This window comes from Lissotriton vulgaris, chromosome 2_1, assembly GCF_964263255.1.
Source record: "Lissotriton vulgaris chromosome 2_1, aLisVul1.2, whole genome shotgun sequence".
In the NCBI taxonomy this organism is placed as follows: domain Eukaryota; kingdom Metazoa; phylum Chordata; class Amphibia; order Caudata; family Salamandridae; genus Lissotriton; species Lissotriton vulgaris.
In genome coordinates, this window is record NC_141687.1 from 1,972,038,862 (window position 1) to 1,972,053,217 (window position 14,356).

General features: G+C 51.0%; 1 protein-coding gene across 1 annotated transcript in view; it reads left to right on the plus strand.

Moving 5' to 3' along the window:
- The window catches only part of LOC147733583 (protein regulator of cytokinesis 1-like), a 394,866-nt gene that overhangs the window by 203,745 nt on the left and 176,765 nt on the right, over nt 1-14,356 (plus strand). The window lies entirely within an intron of this gene.

A 14,356-nucleotide genomic window follows, 5' to 3' on the forward strand; every position in this document is an offset into this window, starting at 1 on the left:
CAGTGCATTACTTATCTGTACAAATTCATAACATTGTGGTGGCTGCTCTGGCTATTTTATATATGGGCCAGGAAATGGGGTGTAGAAGACTGTAATGACTTGGAACTGATATAGATAAAGCTTTTAAGGAGTCTCTGGGACAGTGAAGTAAGTCTTAAACTAAGTGCTTTGCTGTAGAGGTTGGGTGTTCTGCTCAGCATGGTTAGAATTTGAAAGGACATAAAAGGAGGTAGACAGTTTGTGTAAGGCTGGGGGTGTTGACGAGCGCAAGGGGAAAGGTACATGGTATAAGAAGTTAGGGATATGATTAGTATTTTGTGGCCAACTTAAAATAGGAGTTAGATCAGGTGTCTGTTGAACGTTTAGAGCTTATCCATTTGGTGTTTGTTTTAAGGGCATGGTTTGGACGTTTGCAAGTTGATGTGAGAGTGTGATAGTTGAGGATTTTGTCCACGTTCATTGGACGTGTACCTTTGGTTAGACATTACAAACAGCAACGCTATTTCCAGATGATATCATTCCCTTGTGATCTGATTCTAGGGCTGTTACTTTTTTTACATATACAATTTAAATATTTTCAAAATGCATCGCACACAATGAGGACATTTTATCTAACTACCAATTCACATCCTCACACATCAATATTACTTATTCATAGTTACTTTTATGTATGTGGAGTTTTGAGGATTGCAGTGACTAATATGTTGATGATAAAATTAAATATTTGTGAACATTGTTTTTTACCCCCTTTTTCTAAAGAACATGAATTAAGAATGAGATCATCGGGGTCATGGCATGGACAGCAGCCAAGAAAGCTGTTTGAGCACAGTGGTCTGTCGCCTAGAGAAGCATGTACCTCAGTAGACTCGGAGAGAGAAAGTTACCAGCACCACAGGATTGAAGTGGTGGTTGTAAGCTGGAGGTGCTCTACAACCCGGAGGGTTCACTGATGAATGTCCATGTAAGCAACAATGTCGTGGTGAGCATCTTCCACTTGTCTGAGGGGGAAGTGAAGTGGGCCAGGCCAAGTGAGAGCACTGAGGAGTGGCATCTAAAGAAGCCCAGAAGATTCCTGCTCTGACATTTGTAATGCTCACTCGGGCGTAACGGTTTTTACACAGCTGGGGCACGAGTGAAGAGAATCGGCGCATTATAACTTCCTCTCCTCATTTTTGAGTCCCGATCTTCAGCTAGTATTATGATTTAGGAATAAGTCCAGTTCAAAAAATAATTGAGATTATCCATTCAGTATTTCCTTCAGTCTGTATTCGAACTTTACAAACTAAATCCAGTCCATTTAGAAACCTATTACGCGTTTCTGTTTGTACGTAGTCACTAATCTCCTCAAAGCGCTTTCCAGACTTACCAGGCGCCTGAGTGACCCCCTCCCAGCTTAAAGGATTTTATGATGCCCTGTGCCTCATATTTGGGTGATCTGACCTTCCCGGCGTGCCTTTTTGGCCCCAGAGGCTGAGGGCTCCATCAGGGTTTGCACTGGCAGCTCCGGCGCTGATGCCACCAGTAGATTCAGTGGAGGATCTGGACCAGTGCAACAAGCACTACGACCCAGTCTAGCCTGGTGCTGGCTGTGAGAAGTTGGCCTGGTATATGTGGTTCACTATTCTAGTGAGCACCTTGCACCAGTCCAAACAACCCTTATGGTGATGGTTGTAAAGTCAACCTTATAGGCCAGATATCCTAGAGGTAGCATGGACAAAGCAGTCTTAGGCAAACTCAAGAGGGCATGTGAAGCCAGCTGTTTTACAATATGCAGTCCCTTTAATACCAAATGAAAGGACACCACAGAGGATATATATTCAAAATATATATGTATTTATTTCTAAAGAAATCCCCTGAACTCTTTATGAGCACAGAAGCACAAGCGCATAACAAGTAACTTAATATAAGATACAAAAGTTGCACAATTATGGATAGGGCCGGGTGGCCCGCTAAACCATATATTAAAAAAGTGGTACAAGTACCACGTCACGAACACTGGTAAGGCCTAGGGCCTTGGGAATCGCTGGGGCTACACTGGACTAACAATGGTTAGGGAGCAGGAGGCCCACAGGATGCGTGTGCAGAGTCTAAAGGCACACGTGTGCAGAGTCTAAAGGCACACGTGTGCACACATAGAAGTCAATGGGTGCGTAAAAATGGAAAGTTAAAGGTTTGGGAGTCTTCCGACTGGACTAGAACTTAACCACTTGAAACTAGGACACTAGGAGTTACTCATTACAGGAGCACCGCAGTACTAGCGTTACCTAACCCACAGGAAGCGGGTGCATAGGTCCCAAAGTGTGTCTGGTTTCTTCGTGGAGTTCTATGGAGCCTTGGAGAAAAGATGCTGCAGGCGGCCAGAAGAGGAGAGTCCGGGTGGATCCCAGGGTGGATCGAAGATGTAGAGGATGGAACCAGGAAGGAACCAGGCGATGTTGCGAAGCAATCAGGTGCTGATGGGAAGCTTGTCTCTGCAGCCACGTGGACCAGGAGGGGTCGACGATGACCAGGAGGCAGGCACGGACTGTCCCACGAAGGCTTCTCGCTGTCGGCGGTGTCGGCTTCAGTATTGGAGTCAACAAGCCTTGGCAAAGGCAACCCACGCAGGATACGATGTAGGCTTCTTACTCAGACCAGCAAGGTCTGAGGGGCTGCTTCTTTTGAGGGAAGCAAGGGCCAGTCTGGAGCAACCAGACCAGCGGTGTATTTTCAAAGAATCGTTGCCAAGATGGCCACTAGCCAACGGGCAAGTGACCGGGCAGACGCGTCGAGCAGGAAAATGCAAAAGGGCCCCACGCAGAACTCGTGGAGGGTGCAGGGCTGGTCTTTGGTGCAGATGCTGCTCGGGGCTGGGGCTTCTCAATCCCCAATGCACAGCTTCGAGGAGGCCTCGGGGGCTGCACAGCTAGCAGGTTGAAGACTTTTCAAGATGGCCGGTCCCACGTCTCTCGTCGCCTCCACCGGTCTCCGCTTTGCAGGGACTGTGGATCAGGCTGTTGGATGTCTGGGAATCCGGTTCTTGTCGGGCTCTGGGCCCGGGCGGGAGGCGGCGGCAAAGCAAGTCGTCTATCGCCGGATGGTGGCTGCTTGTGCAGGGTGGTCACTCCTTGACCACAAGGGAGATTCTTCAGTCGTCTTCTTCCAAAGTAGAGTGATGAAGGTCCAGAGTTTCGTTTCAAAGTTTCAGTCAGGATAATCTAAAGTCCTGTGACTCAGCTCCTACCTATATACCAATCTTAGGGGCTGGATTACCTGCTAGGTCCCTCCTATGGGTGGGACCAGGGAAGGGGGCGGTTACACCCCTTTCCCTTTGTCCAGTTTCGCGCCAGAGCTGGGGCTGGAGTGCCCAAGCACCGGTTTGAACTGGCCTATGCATGGGACACCTTGTGTGCCCCAGGCAGTGTCTCAATCCTTTCAGCCCTCCCTGTCCCAATACAGAAAGTCCTGTCTGGGGTAGTGCTAGCACCTCCCAAGGCAGGAAACCTATTGTCCAAACCTCCCTAGCTGGAAGGACTCCCAGCATCAGGAGGTCATTTTGTGATGCTGAGGCTCTGGTTAACTTTAACCGGGAATAATAGGAACAACATGTCTTCTCCCTCTAGAAGGGTGGAATGCTACCCCTGTTGCCAGGACTGGCGAGGGGGTAGTATCCCTATTCGTATGACACCTTATCGACATGTTTTGATAAAGCCAAACCATAGTTAGCATTTAACAGGGAGGTTCATAATGCACTTAAGAGTATATGGTATGGCAATATCCTAGAACAGCTATAAGGACATGGTTCCGAAAGCTGCAGACAGGCTCAGCTCATGCTAGAGCACCATCTCACATAAAACCAAGCACTCTGCCTTCAGGATTGTTAAGGCCTGCCATAGGAGTGACTTATAGGTGTATATGTGTCCAGACATAAGTTTAGATATAGGTATACTATATCTAAGCAAGGGGTGATTACACGACCTTGCCCCAGCTGAGTGATCAGCCAGTTGTGTCGATGTGAAGGGCCATCCAGGGGTGGCATAATACATGCTGCAGCCCCTGGTAGGCCTTGGATGCACCTATGCCCTGGGTACCTATAGTACACTGTACAGGGGCTCATAAGGTGATCCAGTAACCAATTGGTAAGGCACCTAAAGTACATTATAGTGAATTTAGAGAGAGAGCAGCTGGGCTGTGGGTCTGATTAGCAGGCCCACAGCCACATTAAGTCGAAAACCAGTGAAGCAAAAAGTGGGGTGACCATAGGAAATCAGACCCTACTCTCCTACACTGGCCACAATGTAGACTCCGGACAGGGCCAGTGCCCTCCGGCGACGCCAATCCCGTTCTTATCCCCAACGACCCAGAGCTGGCACCCTTGGATCCTCGGGAGGTTCCTCAGCCTTATTTTGAAGGCTCAGAAATAGAGGCAAAATGGGAGGGGTCGCTGGACCCTTTACAAGACCAGCCTGAGCAAGAAATGGACTAGTATGAGGAACTGGGTGAGGCCAGTGGACTGGATACCTCTCCAGATTATGGCTGGCTTTCTCCCCCTACCGTGGCTGTGAAGGAGGGAGCTTCATACGCTATGGTGGTGAGCTGGGCAGCGGAGGTCCTAGACCTTCATCTCCCTTCGGTGGAAGTAAAGACAAACATCTTGACAGAGGTCCTACAGATGTGTCTCTCCTGCCTTTAAACGAGGCCTTGACTGATGTCCTTCTGGGAACCTGGTCCAACCCCAGCACAGGAGCTCCTGTGAATAGGACAATCACCACCTGCCATTGCCCTTGCGCCGGGCGACCCAAACTTCCCCACCAACGACTCTACCCCTAAGAGCTTGCCGGTCCAAGCCTCTACCTCACAAGGCGTGTTCTCTTCTGCACACCTGTAAAGGGAATCCAAGAGGCTGGATAGTTGGGCAAGACTTTTATTTTTTTTCTGCCAGCCTTGGATTGCCCTCTGTGAACACCGCATGCCTATTGGGCTGTTACTCCCACGCCCTGTGGGAAATTGTTTTGCAAGGGCTACCAGAGGTTCTGAAAGAGGCCCGTGCCATTCCCTCCCAAGCAGTATCAGAAGGGGTGAGATGTGTCAAACTTCACCATTCGTCGTGGATTTGAAATGACCAATGCCACGCCTGGCTTTAATGGGGATGTCCAGGCTTCCTTTTTGGACATGCCCTTTGATGGCACCTGTCTTTTCGGAGACAAGGCAGACATGGCCCTGGAGCACTTTAAAGACTTTTGGGCTAAGTCAAAGTCCTTGGGCCACTCAGTGGCCTCCTGTTCCTGGTCTGCCTTTTGCTCCTTTCGTAGCCACGGAAGGGGCTTTCAGCTGGGCCAGCCATAAGATCTTGTACATTCCGCAGCCTCTTCGTGGCCGTGGCTCCTTTCGATCCCTGTGGGTGCGGCTCCTTTCGACTCCTCACCGTGGGTTCGGCTCCTTATTCGACTCCTCCCAGTGCATCCTCTAAACCTTCCTAGTCTGTCTCTTCAAGATCATAAGCGACCAAATGGTGGCAGGATCCGCCATCACCTCCACCACTGCCAAAACATTACGTCGGACAAGTGGTGTTTTCAGAAAGTCCGAAGGGGCTACTCCCTCCCCATCAACACTACCCCTCCAACTTACGACCGGCTGATTGAAGACCACCTGAACTTGCTTCAGGATGAAGTCAGGACTCTCTGGGTTAAGGGAGCCATAGAAAGGATTCCGGCGCCAGAAGTAGGCGGTTGCTGTAAGCTTTTGTCCTATAATAGATCTGCAAGCCCTCAACTACTTCCTTGAAAATGAAAAGCTCAAGATGATCACTCTGGATGAGGTCTTGTGTGCCTGAGACCAGATGATATAGTTTGATTTACAGTACGCCTATTTCCACATTCCCATCCTGCCTGCTTATTGTATTACCTGCAGTTCACGGTAGGCCACGAGTACTTTCAGTTCACGGTGCTCCCCTTTTGCTTACCAGTGCCTCTCGGGTGGTCACCAAGGTAATGGCAGTGGTCGCAGCTCGTCTGCAAGATCAGGGTTGCCAGTCTTCTCCTATCTTTGACTGGCTGTTGAAGGTGAGCTTGGCCCAATCGGTCTTCGCCCACCTCCATACTATGCCGAACTTCCTACTTTCGCTGGGGTTCATTAGCAACGTGCTGAAGTCACACCTGACTCCCTCTCAGAGGCCCCCTTTCATCTGAGCTGTTCAGTGCAGTTTCTGACCTATCCTCCTAGGTGGCGAGTGTAGGATAGTCTGGCTATGATACAGATGTTTCAGCCCCTAGACTGAATGTGAGGCTGCTGGGCCTCATGTCCTCCTACTACTGACACATGCCAGATGGCATATGTGGGCTCTACAGTGGGACCTGAAGGTCCAGTAGGCGCAGCATCAGGGGAATCTCTGACATGGTCCAGATCTTGGAGGGAACTGCACAGGACCTGCAGTGGTGGCTGACTAACTGCAATTGGGTCTTAGGTAGACCACTCTCCTTTCCTCAACCAGATCACACAGTAGTGACAGATGCGACACCCCTGGCATGGGGGGGTGGGGGGGGGGTCATCTCTGAGAGGTGGAGATCAGAGGACTTTCGTCTCCGGTGAAATCTAGACTCCATATCAAGTCGCTGGAGCTCAGAGCGATTCACTTGGCATTGAAAGCTTTTCTTCCCTCCATTAAGGTATCGCTGGTTCAAGTGTTTGCCGACAACACCACCGCCATGTGATACTGCAACAAACCGGGTGGGGTGGGGTTGTGGACCCTATGTCAAGAGGCCCTGTGTCTCTGGACATGGCTGAAACAGCAGGGATTAGCCGTGGTAGTTAAACACCTGGCAGGTTCCCTGAGCGCCAGGTGGACGAACTCTGCTGTCGATGACTAGTGGATCACGAGTAGCGTCTCCATCTTGAGGTGGCTCCAGGTCTCTTTTACCAGTGAGATCATTGGTTAGATCTGTTCGCCTCTGCCGAGAACACGCAGAAGTTTTGCATGCTAGAGTTTCTAAGGCGGCTGTCGCTCTGTGGCGCTTTTTGTCTCGAGTGAAGCTTATGTCGGCTATACGCTGTTTCGCCCATACCACTCCTGCCTAGAGTGCTCAAGAAAATCAGGAGCGACTCAGCCAAAGTCATTCTTATGCCTCCACACTGAGCACAGAGAGTCTGGTATCCCAATCTTCTCCAATTGAGCATAGATTCTCTGATCAGGCTGCTCCTTTGGGAGCATTTTTGGTCACAGCAGCAGGGGGAAGGTCCTCTACCGGAACCTGTCAAGTCTACTCCCACTTGCGTGGAGATTGAGCGACGGCACTTGAGAGCATTTGATCCTCCTGTAGTCTGAAATGTTATTTTGGCAGTCAGGCGTCCCTCTACCAATACCATATACTCCTGCCTTTGGAACAAATTTGTAAAATATTAGGCAGAAAAATCAATTGATCCTCTTTCGAGTCTTGTTTCTTTTGACCCTTGCCCAGCAGGGCTCTGTTCTGGGCACTGTTAAAGAGTACCTTTTGGCCTTGTGTGCCTTCTTGATGCTGCCAGACCAAGCTAATTTAATTAAATCTCCTATTGTAAATGGATTTGTTAAGGGACTTGTACTTGTTACCACCTGCCCCATTCATCATGCCTCAGTGGGACGTTAATTTGGTTCTCACCTTCCTGATGTGTGCTCCTCTGTACAACTGCTCCTTCCGGCTGCTTACCATCCAAACAGCCTTTTTAATGGCAATCACTTCTGCTAGATGGGTGAGTGAATTTCAGGCTCTGGCATTCCTTACCTGAAAATATTCCTGATCAGCTGGTGCTTCGCACTAAGGCCTCTTTCTTACCAAAAGTGGTGACACCAATCCACGTGGGGCAATCGGTCACCTTGCCCACTTTATATGCTCCTCTAAAGAGGAGAGACTCAATTGTCGGGACCCAAAAAGAGTTATCTTTCTACCTTGACCGCACTAAAGAGTTCCTGGTGGATGACCAACTCTTTGTGGGGTGTCTTGGATCACAGTGCAGAAAAGGACTATCTCGTGATGGGTCGTCTTCTGCATTAAAATGTGTTATGTTCTAGCCAAAAAGCAGCCTCCTGAAGGCTTATGGCAGTGGTCTTCAAACTTTTTGATGCCAAGACCCCCATCAATTTTTTTTAGGCGTAAGGACCCCCTCTTGACAAAAACTTCTAGAACCTGGTAATCCTTATCATTCAGAACCATAAGTGTTCTCCAGAGAGATGGTTAATCTGTTGCATCTCGTTAGTACCAGTTTAACACCCAAATATAGCAATAAGCAACAAAAAGAGGACCAGTACAGCTTTATAGAGGGCCTTCTACAGAGTGGCAACACCTGTTACTGCCTTTTAGTAACTTTTAAACCTTTTGAGTAAATACATTTTTTGTTGTTAAAATCAGCAGGTTATGCGGCGGATGATGGATTATGTGGCAAATGCAGCAAATCTATAATTATGCTAAAATCGCATAATTCCAGTGGCCCTTGGTATAATAGATGTAAAGCATGGGGTGCAACTTTATTGCACTGTATTAGAGAAAAATCATACTATATTTCATGGGATGCGGACAGCTTGGCATTTACACCTGCATGTAACTGGAGGTAGCTGAACATCATTCATCATAATTAAAACATGTATGTTTTTTAAGTCTTTCATCGTCGGGTAGCTACATATAAATAACTGGCAGCTTCAATGAATAATGAATACAATTTAAAAAGTTGTTACTCAGTGGGAAATGCACTATAATAAATTATGAAACCTCTATTAGTCAATAAATGCACTGCATGTATGAAACTAGAGAGCCACAGAATTGACTTGTAGTTGGTGCAGTGGAGAAATGTGAATTGTGTATTTTTAGTGCTATGAGGTAACAGCCTGTGAAAAGAAAGCCCTGTTAATATGCAAGTCTTATTTTACCTGGATCATACACAGTATAAGATAGGACGCTACAAAATGCCCAAAATTTTTTACAATAAAATAGTGCTTCCAGAATATACGGGCTGCTTCCAAAATATAGGGGCTTTTTTTATAAGCCCTTTGCGCTGCTGGTGCACCATTTTTTATGACGCTCTGGTTGTGCAGAGAGCAGACCCATATCTACGAGGCCGTGCAAAGCCACTTTGCGTGGCTTTTAATGGCCTCCTAGTTATGGTGAAAGGCAACGCAGCACAAGTCGGTGCATTGATTTACACTGCATAAAGGGAGCGCATTCCAGAGGTGTTGCGGTGGGTTTTCCCATGGGTTTTGACACATTCCCAGATTCACAAGGATCTGTAATCCTGAGGATGCCTCAAAACTGTACGCTGCCCCAGGGGATGTGAACGAGGAGGAATCTTTTTCTCCTCAATTGTTTCCACTTTCTATGTGTGCTACACTTAGAAAGAGGAAAAGGCCCCAATGAGTTTTTTTTCAATCAATCAATCAATCAGTGACACTTGTAAAGCGCGCTACATACCCGTAGGGTCTCAAGGCGCTGGGGGGGGGGGGGGGGGGGGGGGGAGCCGCTACTGCTCGAACAGCCAGGTCTTCAGCTTCTTCCTGAAGGAGAGGTGGTCTTGGGTCAGGCGCAGGTCGGTCGGGAGGGAGTTCCAGGTCTTGGCGGCCAGGTAGGAGAAGGACCTTCCTCCTGTAGTCGCTCTTCGGATGCGGGGGACGGCGGCGAGGGCGTGGTTGGCTGATCGGAGGTGGCGTTTGGGAGCGTAGAAGTTGACTTGGCTGTTGAGGTAGCTCGGGCCTTGGTCGTGTAGGGCTTTGTGTGCGTGGGTGAGGAGGCGGAAGGTGATTCTTTTGTTGACGGGGAGCCAGTGAAGGTCTCTCAGATGTCCGGAGATGTGGCTGGTTCGTGGGATGTCGAGGATGAGTCTGGCTGAGGCGGTCTGGATCCGCTGGAGTCTCTTCTGGAGCTTGGCGGTGGTACCGGCGTAGAGGGCGTTGCCGTAGTCCAGTCGGCTGGTGACGAGGGCCTGGGTCACGGTCTTCCTGGTCTCGGTGGGGATCCACCAGAAGATCTTCCGTAGCATGCGTAGGATGTTGAAGCATGCCGAGGAGACGTTGTTGACTTGCCTGGTCATGGAGAGGGAGGAGTCCAGGATGAAGCCCAGGTTGCGTGCATGGTCTGTCGGTTTGGGTGCGGTGCCCAGGGCGGGAGGCCACCAGGAGTCGTCCCAGGCGGAGGGAGAGGAGCCCAGGATGAGGACCTCCGTCTTGTCCGAGTTCAGTTTCAGGCGGCTGGTCGTCATCCACTCGGCTACCTCTTTCATCCCTTCGTGCAGGTTGGCTCTGGCGGCGGCGGGGTCGTTGGTCAGGGAGAGGATCAGCTGGGTGTCGTCGGCGTAGGAGATTATGCTGAGGTTGTGTTTGCGTACGATGGCCGCGAGGGGGCTCATGTAGACGTTGAAGAGGGTGGGGCTCAGAGATGATCCTTGGGGGACGCCGCAGATGACTTCGGTGGCCTCTGACTTGTACGGTGGTAGGCGGACTCTCTGTGTTCTCCCGTCGAGGAAGGAGATGATCCATTCCAGCGCCTTGTCCTGGATTCCGACGTTGCTGAGGCGCCGTACTAGGGTGCGGTGGCAGACCGTGTCGAATGCCGCGGAGAGGTCCAGGAGGATGAGGGCCGCTGTTTCTCCGTTGTCCATCAGGGCTCGGATGTCATCGGTGGCGGCGATGAGGGCGGTCTCGGTGCTGTGGTTGGCTCGGAAGCCGGACTGTGAGGGGTCGAGGGATCCGTTCGTCTCGAGGAAAGCGGCCATCTGCTTGTTGACGGTCTTCTCGATGACTTTGGCTGGAAACGGGAGGAGCGAGATGGGGCGGTAATTCTTGAGGTCGGTGGGGTCCGCTGTTGGTTTCTTGAGTAGAGCGCTGAGTTCGGCGTGTTTCCAGCTCTCGGGGAAGATGGTGGTGTCGAAGGATGTGTTGATGATGTCTCGCAGGTGGGGTGCGATGACAGCGTCAGCCTTGTTGAAGACGTGGTGAGGGCAGGGGTCGGTCGGTGATCCGGAGTGGATGGAGTTCATCGTGCGGATGGTGTCTTCGGTGCTGATCGGGGTCCAGGCGTGGAGGGTGGTGGTGGGGGGTGGTTGTTCGGTCATGGTGTGCGTTGGTTGGTTGTTGAAGCTGTTGTGTATGTCCGCGATCTTGTTGTGGAAGTATGAAGCCAGGGAGTTGCAGAGGTCTTGCGATGGGGTGATGTCGTTTCCTGCGCTGGGGTTGGAAAGCTCTTTGACGATGTTGAAGAGTTCCTTGCAGTTGTGTGCGTTGTTGTCCAACCGGTCCTTGAATGCTGTTTTCTTGGCGGCGCGGATCAGCTGGTGGTGTTTCCGGGTGGCAAGTTTGAAGGAGGTCCTGTTGTCCGGTGTCGGTTCCCTTCTCCAGACTTTCTCGAGGGCTCGGCAGTTCTTCTTGGAGCTCTTGAGTTCGTCGGTGAACCATGGGGCTTTCTTGCTGCCTTGTCTGCTGGGCGGAGTCCTCAGTGGGGCGAGTTCGTCCGCGCAGTTGCTGATCCACTTCGTGAGGTTGTCGGCGGCCTGGCTGGGGTTCGCTGAGCTGGCAGGAGGGTGCTGGCTCAGGGAGGTGGCGAGCTGGTCTGCTGTGATCTTGTTCCAGCTTCTGCGGGCGGCCTGTTGCTGGTGGTGGTGGGTCGTTGTTTTCTTGAAGGTGAAGTGGACGCAGCTGTGGTCCGTCCATTGAAGCTCTGTGGCGTGGCTGAAGTCGATGTCCTTGCTGGATGAGAAGACAGCGTCGAGTGTGTGTCCGGCGAGGTGGGTGGGGGTGGACACCAGTTGCTTGAGTCCCAGGTTGGCGAGGTTGTCGAGCAGGGTGCTGGTGTTGCGGTCGTTGTTGTTCTCCAGATGGAAGTTGAGGTCTCCCAGGAGGATGTAGTCAGCGGAGGGGAGGGCATGTGGGCTGACGAAGTCGGCGATGTCCTCGCTGAATTGTGTGCGTGGTCCAGGGGGTCGGTAGATCAGGGTGCCTCTGAGGGTGGTGTTCGGGTTGGTGTGGATCTGGAAATGCAGGTGTTCGGCGGTGGTCAGGGAGTTGTCGGTGCTGGTCGTGAGACGGATGGTGCTCCTGTGGATGATGGCGATGCCTCCTCCCATCTGGTTGGCGTTTCGGTCCCTCCGGACGATCTTGTAGCCCTCTGGGATGGCGATGGCGATGTCGGGAGCTGAAGAGGCGTTCATCCAGGTCTCCGTGAGGAAGGCAACGTCTGGAGCTGTGGTGTCGAGGAGGTTCCAGAGTTCGATGGCATGTCTGTGGACGGAGCGGGTGTTGAGTAGGATGCACTTGAGGTGGGTGCTGCTGGTGTTCGGCTTGGTGGGTGCTGGTGCGAGGCAGGTCCGGATGCAGGTGAACTTGCAGGCGTGGCAGCTGAAGGGTCCGTGGGTACGTCGTGGAGAGGCTTGATGGCATTCTGGGAGTCGGCCGGTGTTGAGAGCGGTGAGGGTGGCGGCGGAGTACGTCAGGCGGGTCGGTCGGGGTCTTCGTGGGCCAGGGGTCCTGGCACTGGGCGCGGTCCAGGCGCGGACGGGCGCAGACGGGCTTACCTTCGCACGGTCGCCATTTAAGGCGAAGTGCGCGGGTGGGCGGAGCAGCTGGGAGGCGGGAGCGGGGAGGGTACAGAATAGAAAAAGGGGCGGGGAAAAGCGGCGGTGGCGGGAAGGGAGGGTGGAGGGCGGCGAGGTAGGCGGACAACAAGGAAGGAAACCACAACACGGGGGAAATAAAAATTATACTGAACGGGCACAAATTCTCAACAAAACAAGGAAAACAAGGAAAAAACCAAAGTTATATCAAACAGGCACAAATGTTGGACAAAACAAGGGCAAAAACAACCGCAGCGGCGCCCGCCGGCAATCGGCAAAACGAGGCAGCAGCGAGGCAGAGGGCAGGCAAGGGGCGTGCCTGCTTGCACAAAAACAATCCTACCTCTACCAACAATGCAGACACCCTTGCACCATGGTGCCAGTGTGCCTGCGTCCGCGCTAGGCACCAAATTGTGTGCTGGCAAAAAGGACAGGAATGCGCTGTATCTTATAAATACAGTCCAATCCTGCCCTTTTGAATTGGCATAGAGCAGCGCAGCAAAAATACTTACGGAGTTTCGCTTTACCATTTCATTGTAAACGAGACCCATAGATTTTGGTAAAATCCAGACCCTATGTAATGCAATTTTTTTACATAACTGTCCTTTAACACATTTCTCAGAGATAGTAAGCGCTAAGGAAATACAATGACAATTAAAAGTCCGAAGGGATGGCTTTTTAGGGCACTCTGTCCTTCAGGACTTCCTGGTCTAACCTTGTCCGCAGTCGCACTCTTTCGGGGATGGTATTGCTTGGGTAACTATTCAATGTGAGGAATCTGCAGCTCGATGTTTCTATCAGATGGAAAAATTACTTGCCTTGGGTAACTCCTTATCCTGTAGAGACATGATCTAGCAGCAGATTCCTTATTGATCCACCCGTCCTCCCAGCACTGCGGACAGGTTTTTAGGGTCAGGGCCGATATCTTTAGGGGCCATAGTTGTTCTAAACACCACTTTCAATGCAATTCATGGCTCCGCATGAAGACTTAGATGTCACACTGAGGTGACCACCGCCACTTACTGGTGTGCAAGGGTATTGCTCGAGGAAAAGTCTTCTGGATCCAGCCTGGCATCTTGCAAACTCCAGGGTAAAGAATCTGTGGCTGGATCATGTCTCTACCAGATAGGATGTTACAGAAGGTAAGTAAATTCTCCATAGTGTCTTTGAGACAGTGCCTCTTTTGACATGTTTAGCCCACACTTTTTGTCTATTGATGTGTTTTGATAGTAGTGTACAGGGTCCCTGCCAACCAGGTCCCCTCTGCCGGTGCTCCTTCCCTGAAAACCTATCCACAATTGGTACTTCTGCCCCTGTAAGTCCCTAGTAAGTGGTAACCGGAGTACCTAGGGCCTGGGAGCTGCACAGGGTCCCCTCGGACCCCCTCACTAGGACCATGCAGCTGGCATACCCCTGTAAGGTGAAAAACAAGAAGGTTGACATGGCAACCTGCCTGGATGCCATGCTAGCCAGCACTGCCAGAAGGTATAGGGAAGTCACTCCTGTAGCAGGCCTTACAGCCCTAATGCAGGGTGCACTATACCACAGAATAGGGTATATCTGCATGAGTAGTTTTGGTCCTACAATACTTAAGCCAATTCTTAAATATCGTAAGTTCCAGGGAAGCCATGAGGAGTACATGGGCTGGAAACTCGACTTCAGTTTCTCTGCACCATGATTGCTTCAATGAAACCAGGAGTATTTGCTACCATAAAACGCCTTGTAATACATCCACACTGACAGTGTAAACCATGTACTAAGAGGGCACCTCAGAGGTGCCCCCTGAAAAACGACTGACCCTGGTGTGGTCACT